Here is a 19,600-nt window from a genome sequence, read left to right as displayed (position 1 = left end):
TTGTGACACTTGAAAGGGTTCAGAAAAGATTTACAAGGATGTTGCCAGGGTTGCAGGATCTGAGCTACAGGGAGAGGCTGAACAGATTGGGGCTGTTTTCCCAGACCGTCGGAGGCTGAGGGGTGACCTTATAGAGGTTTACAAATTATGAGGGGCATGGATAGGAGAAATAGACAAAGTCTTTTCCCTGGGGTTGGGGAGTCCAGAACTAGAGGGCATAGGTTTAGGGTGAGAGGGGAAAGATTTAAAAAAAAAACATAAGGGGCAACTTTTTCACGCAGCGGGTGGTACGTGTATGGAATGAGCTGCCAGAGGATATGGTGGTGGCTGGTACAATTGCAACATTTAAGAGGCATTTGGATGGGCATATGAATAGGAAGGGTTTGGAGGGATATGGGCCGGGTGCCAGCAGGTGGGACTAGATTGGGTTGAGATATCTGGTCGGCATGGACGGGTTGGACATCTCTATGACTCTGTCTGTTCTAATAGAATATCTCTAATCACCAGTAAGAGAAAATCTGAACACCACGCCTTGACAGTCAAAGGTGTTACCTTCACTGAATTCCCACAATCAACATCCTGGGAGTTATCATTGGTCAGAAATTTTACTGGACTCACCACATAAACGGCTACAACAGCAGGTCAGAGACAAGGAATACTGCGGTGAGTAACTTACCACCTGACTCCTGAAAGCCTAGCTACTATCTACAAGGAACAATCAGGAGTGTGTTGGAATGCACCCCACTTGCCTGGATGAGTGCAGCCCAACAATACTCAAGACACCATTCAGTACAAAGCAGCCTGCTTGATTGGCACCACATTCACAAGTATCCACTCCCTCCAACACTGATGCTCAGTAGCAGCAGTGTGTACTATCGATAAGATGCATAGCAGAAATTCATCAAGGATCCTCAGATAGCACCTTCCAAACCCACAACCATTTCCATCTAGAAGGACAAGGGCAGCAGATACATGTGAACACCACCACCTGCAAGTTCTCCTCCAAGCCACTTATCATCCTGGCTTGGAAATATATCACTGCTCCTTCACTGTCACTGGGTCAAAATCCTGGAATGCTCCCTAATGTCAAAATCTCCTGAATGTCAACCCACAGGAGGTGGACTACAACTGTTCAAGAAGGCAGCTCACCACCAACTTCTCAAGGGCAACAATGGGTGGGCAATAAATGCTGGCCAGCCAGTAATGCCCATAGCTCCACTAAAAAATGAATAAATAAAAAATATACCATGGGCTCTTCAACAGAAACATAAATTACTGGAGAAGCTCAGCAGGCCTGGCAGCTGCTAGGAGAGAAACGTGATGGATCCAGTGACCCTTCTTCATAACTAGACTCTTGTCTTATTAAGTCACCTTATGTGCAGAAACTTATTCAACGCCTTTTGGAATTCCAAAACTATTACAGCTACTGGTTCCCCTTTATCTCTCTTGCTTCATTCTTCCTCAACGAACTGGCATGATTTCCCCATTCATGAAAACATGCTCACATCGCTTGATTTCATGATGCATTTCTAAATGCTCGACGACATCATTTATAACGGACTCCAGCATTTTCCAAATGACAGATACTAAGCTAACTGTCCTGTAGTTACCATTTTGTCTTCCTCATTCTTTGAAGGAAGGTATTACATTTGCAGTGTTACAATCCTCTAGAACTTTACCTCAATCTAAGGATTTGTCAAATATTACTACCATTCATTAGCATTCACAATTTAGATTTTAAAATCCTATGATGCAAGCCATCAGAATCAGAGGACGTATTGGCCTTTAGTCCCATAAATTTTCTAATGCTTTTTCTCTTGTGATTGTTATTGTGTTTAATTCCTCCTCCTCTTAGGTTACTGATTATTTAGCATTTTTGGAATGCTATTTACGTTCTTTATGTCTTTGTGGCAGTTCTTCAAATCCTCTTCCAAATCCTGCCCCCACTTATTATTTCTCCAGCCTTGCGCTTACACTCATCAGCCAGGGCATCAAATACAATGGTTGGCAAGTTGTGTTACGGTTGCATAAAACTTTAAGTCAGGCCACATTGGAATATTGTTTTCAGTTCTAGTTGCCACACTACCAGAGGGATGTGGATGCTTTGGAGAGGGTGCAGGGAAGGTTTACCAGGAGTTGCTTGGTCTAGAGGGTTGAAGGTTTGAGGAGGGGTTGGATAAAGTCAAATGGTTTTCACTGGAAAGACAGAGGCTAAGGAGTGATCTGATAGAGGTCTACAAAATTATGAAAGGCATAGATAGGGTAGATAGTCAGAGTCTTTTTTCCCAAAGGTCAACTTCAAGAGGGCACAGGTTCAAGGTGAGAGGAGGAAAATTTAGGGAAGAAGTGCAGGGAAGAATTTTTACACACAGGGTAGTAGGTGCCTGGAACACATTGCCAGTGGAGGTGGTAGAAGCAGGCAAATTAGCAATTTGGCATACATTGATAAACCATCTGCAAGGCACTCCTGACTTGTGCCTTGATATTATGAACAGAAGGTGAACAGGGGAATAGAAACCATGCATGGGCAATAAGTAGCATGACTAAATAAGACATAGTGCAGACTTGGTGCGCCAAAAGGCCTTTTCCTATGCTGTATTGTTCTTTGTTTTCTAAGGGGCCAATGTTCACTTTGGCTTCTCTTTTCCTTTTTATATATTTAAAATAAGCATTTACTGTCTGTTTTATGTGACTTGCTCGTATGCTTCATCGTTAATTTTTCTCCCATTTTATTATTTTGGATCATTTTCTGTGGCTTTTAATAACTTCCCAATGTTCTAGTTTACCATTGACCTTCACCACATTGCAAGCTTTTTTCTTTCAATTTGATATTATCCTTAACTGCTTGGTTAACCATGGCCCATTTATTCTCTTCCTAAAATCTTTCTTTCTGTTTGGGATTTATCTTTACTGTGAGTCTTAACTAGTTTCTTAGACAGCTTCCATTGCTCCTCAACCATCTTTTTGGTGAAACTCTTTTTCCAGTACAATCCAACTAAAGAAACCCTCGTCCCTACATAGCCCTGCCAGTAACAGTGGTGGACTCTCCCTCTTTATGGGCATTTAAGAGGGCATTGGATAGGTATATGGAGGATAGTGGGTTAGTGTAGTTTAGGTGGCCTTGGATCGGCGCAACATCGAGGGCCCAAGGGCCTGTACTGCGCTGTATTCTTCTATGTTCTATATGTTCTATCCAACTAAAGAAACCCTCGTCCCTACATAGTTGGCCATTTTTAGGTTTAGCACAGTTGTTTCTGACACAAGTTTCTCACTTTCAAACCACAGAGTCATAGAATTGTACAGCACAGAAACAGACCATTCTGTCCAACTCGTCCATACCAACCAGATATCCTAAATTAATCTAATCCCATTTGCCAGCACATCCATCTAAATCCTTCCGATTCATATACCTATGCAGATGTCTTTTAAATGTTGTTATAATATCAGCCTCCACACTTCCTCTGCAGCTCAATCCATACAAACCAAATGTTAAACTCTAGCATATTATAGTCATTGTTCCCCTTTTCGAACTGGAACCATGTCCTCGGTCATTCTATTATTCTTGCATCAATTACATCTTTTTGTATTAGAGTTTTAAGACAGTCAACATTAACTTAAGGACCGCTGTTACCAATTAAAGCACTAATTTACCTTGCCACATCATTACATTAGGTGAAAGAACTGACACAACTGTAGCACAAGATAATCTGATAGAAATGCAATTGGATATTGCATCCATCTGTTAGGTTTGCTTCGCCACATTATTCACCAAAAAAAATTTCCCTCATACACTTGAAGTAAATAGATAAATACTGGAAATAAATATTTTTCTTGATACAGCATTTTGTGGAGTTTTGCCATCGGGAGATGCAGTTCTGCCATGCTGGCTTGATCTGGCAGTAAATTCATTGCTATTTCTTGCTCAGCATCATTGGTTGCTGATATATAAATGTTAAAAAGAACACCACAGGCTTTTGGCAGTGTCACAACTTGATCTACTCCATCTCCAGAGCAGGTAAGTAGGGAAGCAAGTTTAGTTGCCCCCTCATGAACTAAGTAGGTGGTCTGCCTTTGAGCCAGACGTATGAAAAATGAAATCAGCAATCTCAACAGATCAGGTTAAAAAAGACCTTTGAAGGAATTATAAATCCACTGCTTCCTGCCTGAGTACTTGAAGGTGATGAAGGGGGCGCATAAAATAAAGTCAATGAACAGCCTTCCACCCCCTGTTTATGAGTCCCCATCTAGTTTCAAAGTCTAACGCTCCTCATTATATATAATAGAGTTTGCTTTGATCTTCATTCTTCAGAATAATTTCAGAATGGATTGATTACCACTAACTGTTCGAGCCTCATTATTCAGCTGCCAGAATTATGGCTTTTCAAAATCCGAGGAACCCAAGGCCGCCAGTCTGATAAATTCCTCAAGCTGCACTAAGTAGTTAGAGAGATCTGAAACGCACCATCTAGGTATTTGCAGTCATGATTGAGAAAATTACATAATTTGCAAATGCAATAAACATTTAGACAATGTGAGAGTTTCCACCAGTTGCACTGGTTATAGCAGTGCAAAGCAATTGAAATTGGGCACACCAGTACAACAAATATCAGGATTTTAAATGCAGACTCTGTCATCAGTAAACTGAGTTTCCATAATTGTTAATCCTTATTTTAAAAATATTGCACATTGAGCTTTTTCCATTTGGCATGCCTCTGCAAAATTGGTCACTCCCCAAGTCAAAATAATAGAGAACCTCCACCAATTGTGCCCATTTCTAATCTTTTGGGAAAGTTCTTTAAATTGAGCTAATTCTTTTCTTAGATGCACAGGCAATGGTAGGCTTGTTTTAGAAGTTTAACAAATTAAAAACTATTGAATTTACTGAAATAAGAAAATGGCTGGAATGTAACAATGAAATGAACAAATAGTTTGGTATATTTGTTTCAGGCTTTTTCAGGAATTTGATTTGATTTATTGCTGTCACATGTACTTAAGTACAGTGAAAAGTTTTGTTTTGAATGCAATTCAGGCAAATCATACCACACAGTACAAGGACATACAAAACATAGGGTGACTGAACAGAGTGAGGCATACAAAGTTTCAACTGCACAGGAAGTGTAAAAAAGCAAGATCAACATTAGATTTGATATTTGTGAGGGTAGTTCAACAGTAAGTTAAAATCAGATTATTTACAGTTGGAGAATGAGAATGCTTTTATTTTATAATACACCCATTTCAGCAATATTTATAAAACTGCACCAAATAATCACTCTAAGGTACACCAATAAATAAATATATTTTGTTGTATTTACCAATTTCATGGGTTCATGAAAGATTTTGTACTTGTGATTATGAAAATTAATTTCAATTATCCCTTTACTTTAATAAAACAATGCATTTTCAAGCATAGTTGGAAAAATTGTTTGCCAAGTATGACCAAAGATGAATCTGTGCTCCTGTATTTGATGTTCTCCCTCCAGCACAGTTCAGAATACAAAGATGGTTACCCAAAGTTCACAGCCTATATTTAAACAAAGTCATTGTGCACATTGTGTACAAACCCTTCCCTGGGCTTGTCAATAGACCTAACACAACTTGTTTGTGGGCATTTTGGCTTAAAATTGTTATTAGTTTTTCTCATATTTAAGATCAATTCAGTGCCACTGATACAAAAACAGACATTGCGCAGCTAATACAGTTTACTCCCTTTCTACATCAGGATAGCCTTGGTTTCATCATGCAAATATTCAGGATCATCTTGTGGGGATGGACCTGTGGTAACCTGTAAACACCACTGATATTTGGTTAAGGATGGAAGTTTCTTTAATCAGGTTTTATTGTGGTGCACATGGATTTCTCGATGAGGTACAACCCAGCCAGAGTCCAGGTCTGGATTCTTGAAAGTGAGCAGAACATAAATATCTGAGGAGGCATTAAATAGGGCACTTTTATAACAGGATTCCTCTTTTGAGGAAGCTGGTACTTTCCTTCAGCCTGATACTCTTTAGAGTTTTCAGGATCCTTCATTTTGGCAAGGAGTTGCTGCAGATACACCCAAACATTACTGAGGTTTTACCCCTGCAGACTTCACCTTTAAGGATGTCAGGGGTACAGATCTACGACAGGATTCATACAGGTATAAATATGTCAGAATTGTACTGCTGTAATCATTCATCTCTAGAAAATGTCACTACCAGTTTCTGTTTTGACATCCTCAAATTTCCAACAGACATTAAAAACAAAATGGAACAATCTGCAGCATGCATCACTTCTAACCTTTCTTCAATCAGAGCAATGTGCATTAATCCTAAACCTTATGTTTAACCCTAAACCTTTTCTGTTTGTCAAAACATTTGCCAAACTCCCCAAGGCCTGATGGTTTATATCCTAGCATCTTAAAGGAAGTGGCAGCATTGGATGCATTGATTATGCTATTCTGCCCCTTAGCCTCAAACTCAGGCTTTGACAAGTGAATGCATTGGTTATAATATTCCAAATATTACCCTGATTCCATTGCATTGGAAAAATGCGAATATTTTTATTCAAAAAGGGAGAAAGGCAGAAAATAGGAAACTGCAGACCAGCTAGTTTAACATCTGTCATTGGGAAATTGTTGGAACCCATTAATAAGGAAATAGTAACAGGACATTTGAAAAGACAAAACACAATCCATTTGAGCCCTTATTGTTTTATGAAGGGTAAGTCATGTTTGACTAATTTGCTGGAGTTTTCAATATCTAACAGGCAAAGTGGATAATGTGACTATGTGGACTACTGGAAGTCATTTGATAAGATGCTACACAAAAGGTTAATACACAAGCTACATTCACACATATTTCAAGGTTATATGTTAGTTTGGATAAAGGTTTGACTAACCAACAGAAAGCAGAAAGTTAGAATAAATGAGTCTTTGTTCTGGTTGGCAAGCTGTAACTTGCAGGATATCACCGGGTTTGGTCCTCAGGTTGAATTATTTATAATCTGCATTAATGTCTTAGATGCAAGGATAGAAAGTACCATGGCCAAATTTGCAGACAATATAAAAATAGGTGGGAAGGTAAGTTGAAATAGAGAAATTAAAAATTTACAAATGGACATGTATAGGTTAGGTAGATGTGCCCAAACTTTAGTCGATGAGTTTAAATTTGGTAAGTGTGAGTTTATTTATCTTGGTTGAAAGAACATTTGGGTAACCTGTTATCTAAATGGAGAGAATCTTCAAATTGCTTCCATGCAGAGGGATCTGGGCATCCTTTTGTATGAAGTGCAGAAAGCCAGTAAGGTGGGGTACAGGAGGTAAAAAGGAAGACAAATGGATTTTTACTGCTAAAGGAATAGAGTATAAAAGTCAGGAAGTGTGGTTGCAACTGTACAAGGCTTTGGTGAGACTGCACCGAGAGTACTGCAGACAATACTTTTGGTTCCCTTAGTTGTGGAAGGATGTAATTGCATTAGGAACAGCTTAGAGAAGATTTATGAGGTTGAGTCCAGAGATGAAAGGATTGTATTCAGAGGAGAAATTGAGCAGTTTAGACCTATTGTCACTCGAGTTTAAAAAAATAAGAGGAAATCTAATTGAGACATTTAAAATGCTAAAGGAGATTGATAAAGTAGACATAGGGTGGATGTTTCTCCTTAGGTGGCAATCCAGAATGAGCGAGTTGAGTTTGAATCTTAGGAATGGAAAATTTAAAACAGAGACATAGAGGAAGTAAATCTATCAGAGGACCATGAATCTATGCACTCCCAGAGTGCAGTGGATGCCTGGGATACTGAATAAATCTATGGAGGAAATGGACCGATTTTTAATCAGTAACAGGTTAAAGGGTTATGGGGAGCAAGCAAGAAGTGGAGTTGAAGCTGAGATAAGATCACAGTGACATTATTAAATTTTACAATAGACAAGGGAACTCAATTGCCTACTCCTCTTCCTCGTTCTTATATTCTTATGATCTCATATAGTTCCCCTTTAGGGGTGGCACAGTGGCTCAGTGGTTAGCTCAGTGACTCCAGCCTCGGGCGACTGTCTATGTGGAGTTTGCACATTCTCCCCGAGCCTGCGTGGGTTTCCTCTGGGTGTTCCAGTTTCCTCCCACAGTCCAAAGATGTGCAGATCAGATGAATTGGCCATGCTAACTTGCCCGTAGTGTTAGGAACATTAATCAGAGGGAAATGGGTCTGGGTGGGTAACTCTTCGGAGGCTCAGTGTGGACTTGTTGGGCTGAAGGACCTGTTTTCACACTGTAGGGAATCAAATCAAATCAAATCTGTGATTTCTGAAATTTCAAAACATGTTTAAAACTTAATTTATGAAAATCCATAGCAATATTTTTGTATATGTCAGCTGGTTAACTGATAAAAGGACATGCCACAAACAACTATAATCTTGCTCTCCCAAAGTATTTTCAGAATAGGCTGCAGGATTCTCGGCTGGCTTTCTGCTGAGATGGGCAGTAAGGCAAGTTCAGCACTTTAACTGAAGAGAAATTAATGATGATTCAATCTGAAAATTTCCTAGTGTGTAGCTCCTTTACTAGGTCCTTTGCTCTTCCATTTGTGATGTCAGCAATGTCTAGCTGCCTGGCCCACAGCACTTTACATAAGTACACTACATAAGTTTCTGAAAGTAAATCATCTAAGTTATTAGTGCAATGCATAAACTCTCACAATTTAATGTAAAATATTACTCTGAGAAAGGACTCCATAGGCATGGATCTGAGCAATATGTGTTAAAGTGAGATATATGATAAAATTGGAGAGAAGTCCAACAAAGTCCATCACAAAATTGGAAGCATCTCACTCAATCTTTTATGCTTTTCACACCACTAGGTAGAGGTGAGTTGTGAATTAAGGGGTATTATTTATTGTTAAGTGTCTTGTTGGAGGGTTAAGTCCCATTATTATTCTGCTTTTATCCTCAGCATGAGGTTCCAAGGTTGGAGGGCTGGCAGGCAAGATAATGATGGAGTGTCTGAGAGGACACTTTGTACGGACTGGTGGATGGTTCTTCCTCCAGTTGGTTGACTCCTGGCACTGGTCTGTCTCCTGATAAAAGGGACACTTGGAGTGCAGTCAGGTTCCCTGTGCCTCTGTCACAATGCCTTCAGTCCTGAGCACCAATAGCTGGGCTAATGGAGTCGAAATATCTGTGCCTCTCTGGTAGACTCTGAGGGAGATGGGTCTGGTTCTCCATGGCAGTCTGCAACCCTGTCTGTGAAGGCAGACAGACAGTTGTGTGATTTGCATCCCACATTCCAGTCTGGCGCTCGCAATCCTCCTCCTCTGTGCATGTGGACGAAGTCCCTGATTGCTGACACCACAGGGTCCTCTCATGCATGTGGCTGAGTAGATGCTTGGTTCCTGCAGTCCTTCATATGCCAGTGACCTTGGGCATTTCTTCATCACCCAGCTGAGGAGCTATTGCAGTGAGGAACTCACCAGATTGTAGCCCTACACTTTCTCAGCCCATTGATCTCATTGTCTCATCCTCAGAGATCTAGCAGGTGTCTTCTGGGGGAGTTGAGCATTTCACCATAAAGGTGGGGAAGATGCTGGTGGTATCCAAGATAAAAGACAGAGAGGGCTTTAGCAGTGATGTGCAACGAATGAGACTGACAGTGGGGTTTATGTGAGAGTTACAGTGGAAGGCAGAGTCATACTTACTTTTGACAGGACATGGGTGTCTCTGCAACCCGATAGCAGTAGTCCCAGTCTTTCCCTGTGAGGGTCGGGAGTATGATGCTGGAAAAGCACAGCAGGTCAGGCAGCATCCAAGGTGCAGTAAAATTGACGTTTCAGGCAAAAGCTTCATCAGGGCTTTTCCTGCGAGGTCCAGGATTCTAGCCTCGTAGAGGTTAAGGAACCAAATGTAGGGCACCCCTCCACTTGTATGGGCTCACTGTGCCCTGTTATGGGTTGTCTCTTCAGGAGAGAAAGGGAGAATTGAGAGTTGAGTGAGCTGAAAGTCGGTGGCAAGCCTATTAGTCCTGGTGCAGGTGATTGAAAGTTGGTGAAGTGTTGCAGGAGAGTGAGGAGGTTGCACACAGGCCATGCAGGATATGGGAGTCTGGGAGGTTGGGGTGTGAAAGAGTGGATGAGAATGTTATTGCAGGCGAAAGTGAGAGTGGTGGAGCCAAGTGTAGGAGGTGATGCAGAAGCACAGATTGAGTGATAGCAGAAAGAGGAGTGTGGTACCTACCTGGAGCAATGGAGAAGATCATTGACCTTCTTCTGGCACAGTTGGTCATTCCTCCTGGCCAAAGGTGTGCCACAGACCTGAGTGGCAACCTCCGAACAGATTGCTAAGGTCTGGTGGCATGGCTTCCTCTTCTGTCCTCATTTGCGCCATCCGGTCAACCAAGACATCCAGACTTCTATCAGAGAACTGTGGTGCTACATCCCCTTTTCTGAAATCTTTCACGAACATCATTGAGTGAGCAGTGCAGTTTTGGAATGCTGGCACATGTTCGGGTACTCAGTGGCCTTTTAAAATTGGCACAGCCGTGAGGGATGCCAGTCATTTGGCAAATATCTATTGAGTACTGAGTTACCATGGGAATGGCACATAGTAAGATACCATTGGAATTGGACATGATGGATGCAATAGAGGTAGGGTAAATAATTCATTAGTTGAGTTTGGTAAGATACAGTGAGAGAACTCACTAGGGTATCATAGTGAAAAAAACCTCTGAAAAACTCAATGCAACTTGGACACAGCCAAAACAAATGTGAGCTTATGCCCTATGTAAAAGAAGAAAATCAATCTTTTTGGTCCAGACACAAAATATTTAATCAACGGCAATCAAAAGATTATGCAATATATTGTGCCATTCTAATGTTGCATGAGACAGTTTGAGCAACATGTTAAACTCTTCGAATTGCTTCACAAAGGGAGGGGCAACTGCTGCTACTCCCTTGATAGTTCATCAAGGCAGTGACAGGTTTCCAGAAAACACTTTTCTTTTAACCAGTAAGGGCAAGAGTGTTATTACATTTATGTTGTGGACAGGAAAATGAATACAGTAGACCAGAAGAAGAGGTTTGGTCATCTGCTGCATTTCAACACCTCAAAGAGCACTTGGCCAATGCTAAAAGTGAATACATAGCTAAAGCTGGGTGCTACTGAATTTAGAATTGTAATTTGCATAAAGCACCACAGAATTGTGAATGTTGCTTATCTATTGCATAAATAGACAAAGGATGAGTGTACTTTCCTTACATTACAATATACCTTTTCAGTCTGACATCAACGCAGTCAGGTTGACCCACTCAATATACAATTTGTCCGTCAACAACTTATGATTGGTACAAATATCTTAATAATCAGCATCTGAAGTGGCAGCCATCTGGGCATATAATGAGGAGGTCAACTATTACTGTGAAACTGCAAGTTTAGGTCATCTGAAAGAGCAAAGATATCTCCAGAGTACATCAATCACCAGAAGTTGTGTCACACGTGGCAAGGCCATAAAAAGGAAACCAAACTCAAGGTGTTATTTCTAAAGTGATAGAATTGAAAAGTATGTTAAATCTGTATTGAATCTAGGTTAGACAAACTTTAAAATATTGTGTGCAGTTCTGGTTGCCATATTAGAAAGTGGATATACAGGCATTTGTGAGGGAAGATTTGCAAAGATGACAACAGAAAACATTAACAGGCTGGCTCTCTTTTCTCTTGAAAAGAAAGGCTGACTGAATAGAGTGCTTAAACTTATGAAAGGTTTTGATAAAGTAATTACATAGATAATTTTTCATCTCCTGGGAAGGTAGACAACCACATAATGAAAAAAATGGATAGGTTCAATGGAGAAAAATGGGAGGAGGCTTGTGTGGAGAAACACCAGCATCTACTGATTTGGGCAGATTGGATTGTTTCTATGCTGGGTGCAGTCTGCATTATTCACCCAAATATAGATTCACATTAGTCAGTACAGGCTATAGACAGCCAATCATTTCTGCCATGTTGCCACCATATTATAATTACATTCACCCTAATATTGACTGTATGCAATTGGTTTAACAATTATAACAATTTTGATCACCAATTTAGTGATAAACAAAAATACACAGTTTTTGACAAAAACATTCAGCATTTGATACGCTGATGCAGTAGATGCAATCCTGGTCTCGTTCCTATCGGAAAGATGTTGTGAAACTTAAAAGGGTTGGAAGATTTGAGAAATAGGGAGAGGCTGAACAGGCAGGGGCTGTTTTCCCTGGAGCGTCGGAGGCTGAGGGGTGACCTTATAGAGGTTTACAAAATCATTAGGGGCATGGATAGGATAAATAGACAAAGTCTTTTCCCTGGGGTGGGGGAGTCAGAACTAGAGGGCATAGGTTTAGGGTGAGAGGGGAAAGATATAAAAGAGACCTAAGGGGCAACTTTTTCACGCAGAGGGTGGTATATGTTTGGAATGAGCTGCCAGAGGATGTGGTCGTGGCTAGTACAATTGCAACATTTAAAAGGCATTTGGATGGGTATATGAACAGGACGGGTTTGGAGGGATATGAGCTGGGTGCTGGCAGATGGGACTAGATTGGGTTGGGATATCTGGTTGGAATGGTCTGTATGGTCTGTTTTCGTGCTGTACATCTCTATGACTCAGACCTGCTGTATGTGATGTAATTGTATCAATTATGCCCTTGAAGGCTATAAAGAAGAATTATTAAGTGCACAAAGACTCTGGTGAATCATAATTCTATTTAGAGCTGTGTAGTGAGATTATTGTGATTCCATTTTTCATGACATTTTCTTTATGTCTATATGCAGCAGGGAGCAACAATAATGGAGTAGGCTATTGCTAGTATAAGTGGAGTCATGAAGTAAGGTGGTACTGCCCTGCAGCTCACAGCCTGGAGTATTCAGCAGCTTCCGACATACTCACAAAGGCTTTGGAGACCAAAATAACCTAAAGGGATATGGGGGTTGCTGTCACTGAGTCCATGCATGAAAGCCTGCAAACGACAATCTCATTGGTCTCAAAGCTTTTGGAATATGGCTGATGACAACTTGACCTTGTGCCTTGCAGGATTTGACAGTCACCAGTAATTTGACCATCCTACAAATCAATTATAGCTAATGGCTTGTCATGCCTGGCAGCTGATGGCCTGATGTTGCCTGTCACTCTGGATAGCAACGCATGCAATCACCCTGGTCAGCCCCTTAGAGATGGTCTACTCAAGGACGCAGCTGCCCCATTACATGATTTGGAGATGCTGGTGTTGGACTGGGGTGTACAAAGTTAAAAATCACACATCAAGTTATAGTCCAATAGGTATTACTTCCAAATACACCTGTTGGACAAGCTATTTGCCCCAATACAAAGGCTCAATCAGTTTGAGAAATTCAGCGTTGTATTTACTCACCTTACACCTCATATGTAACCTAGCCTGTAGATAGTAACTATAGGAACCTGAATACAATTAAGAACAACTGAGGAAAACCACATTGTCAATAATCTGAAAACACATGAATCATAAAGGAGGGACAGAAAAAAACACATTGTTTGATTCATGCTGTGTTGCGTGACAAGTGTGTTTTAGATGAATGAATGGGTGAAGAAGAATAAATGAGAGCTGGGTTGCACACAATAGAGAGGTGGGAACATACCAATGATGGACAGGGAGAGAGTATAGGCAGGGCATTTAACTCATGTCAGGGAGAGCCAGAGATCAACAGTTTGTCGTAAAGGTGTCTTGCAGTTTACAATAGGTTTCCTTTAATATTATGTTAGTGTTGATGCAACAGCTGCTGCTCTGTACAGTCACTGTGCAAACATTGATAACAGGTCTCATCTCTTGCCAATCTACATTAAAGCCTCTTTGTATAGCAAAACTGTGCCACATGCAGCCACTCCCTCAATCCAAGAGATTCAATACTGATTTTGCTGTCACTATCAGCACCTCCCAAACCTATGTTCAGTGTTTGATTTGAACCCACAACCTTGAGGTTGCTAATCCAGTATCATAACTTAAAGACTTTCTGTTCTTTACTCAATAATGACTGGCAGGATGAGACCTTCTACTAGTACTTAAGAAGGTTTAGATGGAAGCTTTTCTCCCCAGGAACCTATCCATATACATTTCTTTCAAAGTGAAACAATCCAGTAAGAAAAAAATAATTTAACTGGAATGGTTGAACTATTATGGTAATTGGTATGTAACACCCATCAGAAATAATTGATTCCAGGAGCTTTTCCAAGTTGGAAACAATGAACATTGTTGCTATAACTTCTTAAACAGCCAACAATGGTCAACTTTATCAAATCAAAAAAATCCTCATGTATCATATTGTCTACATGTGAGTTCAATGTGTAAAAGTCAAAGTACAGAGGGAATTTTCACAGTCACAGCAGGAGAGAGGGCAGGAGGGATTTAGCAAGGTAAGAAAGGTCACATTTGAGGTAGGGATATGCAAAAGTCTCATAGGGTGGGTCAATGTAGACAGTTCAATTAGTAAGTTTGCAGATGACACAAACACGTGTTGTTGGTATTGGGGTGGATGGTCTTAGGCTACAGTCTGTTATTGATCAGTTGGTAAATTGGGTAGAGCAATGGCAGACAGAATTTAATCTCAATAAATGCAAGGTGACGCAATTTGAGAGGTATTTTAAGGGCAGGACCTGCACAATGGTAAGTCATCAGAGAGTCTGGAGGAACAAAGGGACTTTGGTGTATAAGACCAGAGATTCCTATAGATAAGAGCACAAATGAACAAGGTAATGAAGAAGGAATGTTTGCCGTCATGAGCCAGGCCTTAGAATATAGGAATAAGGAAGTCTTGTTACAACTTTATAAAACATTACTTTGACCAAATGGAATACTGTGTGCAGCTCTGGTTACCACAATATCAGAAGGTATGATTGTACTGGAGAAGATGCAGAGAAAGTTCATCAGGATGTTGTACGTGATGAAAAGTCTTAGTTATGAGAAGAGACCGAATAGACTGGGTTTGCTTTCCTTGGAGCAGAGGAGATTGAGGAGGCGATCTGGTTCAGGCATTATGAATTACAGAATTATGAGAGGCACAGGCAGAGTAGATCTTCCCTTTGGCAGATATGGTCTAAGGCCAGAGGTCATAAGTTTGTGGAGTAAATGGTTTAAAGGAGACCTGAAAAAAAATGCACTTAAAGGGTAGTAGAAATATGGCAAGTGCTGCCTGAGAGGGTGCTGGAGGCACTATTCTTGCAACATCTGGATGAGCACTGAACATGTCAGGACATCTTCGCCTATGGACCAAGCGTAAGTAAATTAGTTTAGTGTAGTTTTATACTTATTGGTCAGCATAGACCTGGTGGGCTAAATGGCCTGTTTCTATGCTGTATGACTCAATGTTCTACATCGAGATTAAATGAGGTTGCAACATTCTACATATTTTTTATTCCCAGTGGAGTAATACATGCTGGTTCAATTCAAAAGTCAACCGTAGGCGTGGGAACAAGAGAAGTGTTATGACAAGTACATGTCTTAACAAGTAAGTTGCTAATCACATTATGCTCTGCCAACCGATCTGCAGGTTTTGCAGGTCTATTCAAAATATATTGCTTGTGAGACTGACATATGAAAAATTAGTTCACATTAATTTCCCTTCTTAGAATTCTCTATTGTAGACTTGCCTTGAGAATGTTTTACATTAAAGACAGAGACAAAAGACTTAATTTTCTTAAATGAGTGTTAGTTGTGTCTATGTAATTAAGAACTGGAATAAATATCACCAGATTAGTAACCTGCTAAGAGGAAGTACTTTTCTGGTATTAGGCAATTCTGAGTATTGACTCACAGGTCGAAGTGCATATCTGAACAGTGCAGGAAAGTAGCCTTATGGTGGGATAAGAAAATTGCATGCAATTAAATTGTTAAGGAATGTGAACAATGGAAGGTAAGTTGCAGAACTCAACTTTTGAGCCATTGCAAGAGCTTCATAGAAATTTCAATTGAATAGCATATCCTGACAACGAAAAGGGAACTAAATGGTAACATGAGAAAATGTGGGATGCGACACCCAATTTGTTATTAGGTGAAAAATAGTTTAGCAAATGAAACTCAGTTAAAGTGAAGGAGACTCTGCTTGGTGTATCTCATGCCCTGTCCTCAAATCTCATCACTGAAGGATACAGAGGCAGACTTGAGGTCACTGCTCACTGGTTACACCAGAACTAGAATACAAATAACTGCAGATGCCCATTGGCCTTCATACACCTAATATTGAAATGTGATTACCTTTTTAGGCACCATTGGTGGCATTAAATTTGTTGGAATCAGACGACTAGAAAGGTCAAGGCTAGGTCAACCTACATTTTCTATTTGTTAGGTGCTTTGGAACTGGAATAAGGAATTGCAACTTATTGTTGACATACAATGCATTTTGACAAAAGGTAAAGGATGGCAAAATATTTTAAAACATTATAAGCAGGTTAGTGGAATTGACAGACATTTGATTGGAGTAATTTACTGGAAAGGAAAGTTGAGGTGCTACATTTTTGGAAGAACGAGAATTTTTTTTCACTCAGGATTTTAAGTTCAACCAAAAGATATCGAAATGTATCAATTAAGTGAGAGACTTTGTGGCTCAAATACATTGAAAGTACAAGTGTATACAGCCAAAACCATGAACAAGGCCAATAACATTTAGAACTTTTAAAATCTGACACAAAGGTGATAGATATCTATGTGGCATTGGTTAGGGCATAGCATTCTTTTGTAGAGTTACAAGTGGAGGGTGCAATCAGATATATTCTGACAAAGACACCAGGATCTCATACTGAAGCACTTATCTATGAAGCTGAAACAATGAAGATGCATTTATACACAAAGTGAAGAAAATGACTGGCTATCTACTGTTTACACACTATTCAATGTCCATTAAATTGAAAAATGTAATTAAATTGAAAACTGACAGACATACAGAAATGCATTTGTAAACTTCTTTCTTAAGTTAATTTTGCTCCTCAAAAAAAACCCTGAATTTTAAATGATCTAATTATCTATGCTATCTTCTAACAGACAGCTTTCATTTCTAAGACTGGTCTTTTAAACCTTTGCAATGGGCTTGTAAATGATTGAGCGATCCCTACACCTTTCAGTGTATTCTAAATACAGGTTTCAAATACAAATAGGCAATGCATTGACACATGTTTGAATCTTAATCAACACCCTTTGTGTCAGATATCTATCACCTTTGTGTCAGATTTTAAAAGTTCTAAATGTTATTGGCCTTGTTCATGGTTTTGGCTGTATACACTTGTACTTTCAATGTATTTGAGCCACAAAGTCTCTCACTTAATTGATACATTTCGATTACAGATCCAGAAGCCACTCAGAAAGTAGTTGAGAAACATTTCTTTTAGTGGGGCAGGAGCAGACAATCTGTAACATTTCTTCCAAACTCTACTAATCTTAGTCCAGATTCGGAGATGCCGGTGTTGGACTGGGGTGTACAAAGTTAAAAATCACACAACACCAGGTTATAGTCCAACAGGTTTAATTGGAAGCACACTAGCTTTCGGAGCGACGTTCCTTCATCAGGTGATTGTGGAGGGCTCAATTGTAACACAGAAATTCTGTGTTACGATCGAGCCCTCCACAATCACCTGATGAAGGAGCATCGCTCCGAAAGCTAGTGTGCTTCCAATTAAACCTGTTGGACTATAACCTGGTGTTGTGTGATTTTTAATCTTAGTCCAAGCTGCTAATCAGCTCTGATTGGCATAAAGACTATTTTTATCTTCTTTAACGGGTGAATTGTAATGGTGAGCACATTAGACACCTACAGCTTACAAATGAAAGACTAATGAGGCCCATGCCTCCAACTAGCTCAGTTCTGAATAACAGTAGTACTGGATTCAAACTGTTAACTCTCTCAAAATGCTGCCAGGCCCAGTGAGCTTCTCCTTCATTTTCTGTGTTTGTTCCAATGAGCTCAGCCTTCAATTAGGTTGAGAGTGGAGCAGCGTAGATACTAATTTGGCATTCATTCATGGTTCTGTGTTGAAATTGACCCCAAAGAGTCAGAGCAAAAATGCAAAGGCAGATGCAAAGTAGAAATGTCCTGGAACCAATCAGAAAATACTAATTTTGTTGTGCATGGAGAATCATGAAACATCAGAAGACAGTGATACCAGGCATGGTGTGCAACTGCTATCAGGTAAAAGCTTCCACCTTCCCTCACTGCTGACACATACTAGCTGTCCATCATTAATTAATCCCTACTATCAGTTTCCCTTGTGAAAACCAGAGTTCCCCTCAAAATTGATGCTGCATCTAAGGATCACTGCAGCCTTTCACTTTGCCAAACTTCAGACAGCTTCTAGCTATTTTCAGACATTATAACGATTATGTCAGTTCCATCAACTTGTCAGATCATTTCTACTGCTACCAAAGCTTAGGACCATTACCCAGTAGCACCACTTGTAGGTTTCTATCCCATTGTTACTAAAGAACAGGACTGCTATCTATCACCTTTACTGTGCTACTAAATATATTGCGTAACAGTACACATCTTGAATCCTGCATTCTTTTAGATTTTCAATTTTAGAAATGGAAACACATAAAAAGTTAAATACAGCAGTGTAAAGGTGCACATTGATTGATATTTATTTCCATCTTTGGGCGGCATCCATGGGCGGCACAGTGGCACAGTGGTTAGCACTGCTGCTTCACAGCGCCTGAGACCCGGGTTCAATTCCCACCTCAGGCGACTGACTGTGTGGAGTTTGCACGTTCTCCCCGTGTCTGCGTGGGTTTCCTCCGGGTGCTCCAGTTTCCTCCCACAGTCCAAAGATGTGCAGGTCAGGTGAATTGGCCATGCTAAATTGCCCGTAGTGTTAGGTGCAGGGGTAAATATAGAGGAATGGGTCTGGATGGGTGCGCTTCGGCAGGTCGGTGTGGACTTGTTGGGCAGTAGGGCCTGTTTCCACACTGTAAGTAATCTCATCTAATCTAATCTAATTCTCAATTAAAATAACACTTAACAGTGCAGAGTTGCAGAGTTCAGTCATTAAAACTCAAGAAATAATTCCAGAATACATTTACTCACAAACACAAAAAAATCTACGCCTGAACTATTCCCTTGGGTGGAATGATACTCTGTCATTTTTAACAGCTAAATGTCAAGCAATCAATCCGTTTTAAAGACAGACAACTTAACGATGGTCAATCTTCAGAATTACACTCTGAAACTATTTAATGTTTGTAATTCCTCACTTTAGTTTCAATTAAAATCTATCAAAAGATGTTGGAAACGTTCATAGATTGTCAACAATTAGAAATGAGCAATGCTGCACAAATTCACCTTAAAAATAAGAAAATAATGCTAATCAAGAATAATATGGTTAAATGAGTTATTCACAAAATGTTCTTCATCTGAGATTAAAAATTGCTTTGTGGGCATTACATCTAAATATAGATATGTATTAAAAGGGATTTCACTCCCTAAATGCACAGTTTAAATGTGACCCTGCTTAGCACATAGAGGCAAATGTGTGGTATTTTGCGATCTTTTTGCTGCCAAAGATCAGTTCAACCCACTATAGTACCTGTGAACACAACCCCATTCAGTAATCAATTTCCACTCTCTCTGCTCTTACTTTCCCACTATGCTTTT

General features: G+C 40.1%; 1 protein-coding gene across 2 annotated transcripts in view; it reads left to right on the top strand.

Annotated features, from left to right (window-relative positions):
• Positions 1 to 19,600, top strand: part of LOC122565299 (actin-like) — a 48,428-nt gene that overhangs the window by 7,650 nt on the left and 21,178 nt on the right. The window contains exon 2 of one of the 2 annotated variants that reach the window (XM_043721110.1): positions 15,387 to 15,472. The exons of the other annotated variant lie outside the window; for it this stretch is intronic. The gene's annotated coding sequence lies outside the window, so the exon portion shown is untranslated. The remainder of the gene's footprint in view (positions 1 to 15,386; positions 15,473 to 19,600) is intronic. 2 annotated transcript variants of the gene reach the window in all.

Source organism: Chiloscyllium plagiosum, chromosome 31 (assembly GCF_004010195.1).
Source record: "Chiloscyllium plagiosum isolate BGI_BamShark_2017 chromosome 31, ASM401019v2, whole genome shotgun sequence".
NCBI classification, from domain to species: domain Eukaryota; kingdom Metazoa; phylum Chordata; class Chondrichthyes; order Orectolobiformes; family Hemiscylliidae; genus Chiloscyllium; species Chiloscyllium plagiosum.
The sequence above is the reverse complement of the archived record's forward strand: the minus strand, read 5'-3'. Positions and strand labels throughout refer to the sequence as shown.